The following is a 1,202-nucleotide window of genomic DNA, read 5'->3' as shown; positions in this document are numbered from 1 at the left end:
CTGGCAGGATGTTCTGTCCATGGTAATAAAGCTTTGAAAGAAGAAATCCATTCTGGAGAGTCCTGTCTGCTCCAGCTGCAGATGTGACAGGGAGAATGAGGCTAAGTAAAGATGATGATAAACAAGCTAAATGCCCTGGAATGAGCAACAAAGTGGCTTAGATTTGTAGATGGATTCCTTGAGCTTCTTTTTTTAAAAAAAGAAATATGAAATGATTCATGAATTTGCACGTCATGCTTGCACAAGGGCCATGCTAATCTGTGTAATTATTCCAATTTTAGCGTATGTGCTGCCAGAGTAAGCATTCCTGGGGTTCTTTTACCTACCTTAGTTTTTTCAATTATGAACACTGAAGTATACTTTACATATAGTAAAATTTGCCTTGCTAGCCTATATCTCTGTGGGGTTTCACAAACACATTCAATAATACAACTTCCACCACAATAAAGATACAAAACTGTTTTATTTGCTTTTAAATAACCCCTGCTAGCTGCTCATTTGTGCTCTGCCTCTGCCCCTATGCCTGAATTTCCTGTTAAACTAATAGTCTCTTTTCCAGTCTTACAATGTTGCCTTACCAGAATATCATGTGAATGGATTCATATAGTATGCATCTTTGAGATGTACCTTTCACCTCGTAGTCTAGTACAGTGGTTCTCAACCTTCCTAATGCTGTGGCCCTTTAATACAGTTCTTCTTGTTGTAGTGACCCCCAACCATCTCATTTTCATTGCTACTTTATAACTAATTTTGCTCCTGTTATGAAACAAAAGGTAAATATTTTTGGAGATAGAGTATTGCCAAAGGGGTCATGACTCACAGGTTGAAACAGTGGTCTATCAGATTTATCCATCCATTTGTTTGCACTAGTAATTTATTCCTAGTTATTACTGACTAATATTCTAATCTGCTTATGCAAACTATTTTATCCATTTTCCATCCACCAGCAAGGGAAAATGTAGTTATCTCCATTTTGGGGATATTATGAAGAAAGCTACTGCCATCAGCCATGCTCAGGTGTTCATGTGAACATTAATTTTCATTTCATCTGGGAGTGGGATGCCAGTATCATGATGAAGTTAAAACTATGAGAAATTGTCAAATGATTTTTATAAAATGTCTGCACTATTTTGTATCCCAATATTTTCTCACAAGGGAATCATATTAGGTGTTTTATTTATAAGTATTAGCAGACATTAGAG

At 36.4% G+C, this 1,202-nt stretch overlaps 1 non-coding gene across 1 annotated transcript; it reads right to left on the bottom strand.

The window, feature by feature from the left end:
• Positions 1 to 200: 200 nt before the first annotated feature.
• Gm25332 lies at positions 201 to 305 on the bottom strand. Its single transcript, XR_003953154.1, has one exon. It is a non-coding gene; the product is annotated as a U6 spliceosomal RNA (small nuclear RNA).
• Between the last annotated feature and the right edge of the window lie 897 nt (positions 306 to 1,202).

Source organism: Mus musculus, chromosome X (genome assembly GCF_000001635.26).
Source record: "Mus musculus strain C57BL/6J chromosome X, GRCm38.p6 C57BL/6J".
Lineage (NCBI taxonomy): Eukaryota > Metazoa > Chordata > Mammalia > Rodentia > Muridae > Mus > Mus musculus.
The sequence above is the reverse complement of the archived record's forward strand: the minus strand, read 5'-3'. Positions and strand labels throughout refer to the sequence as shown.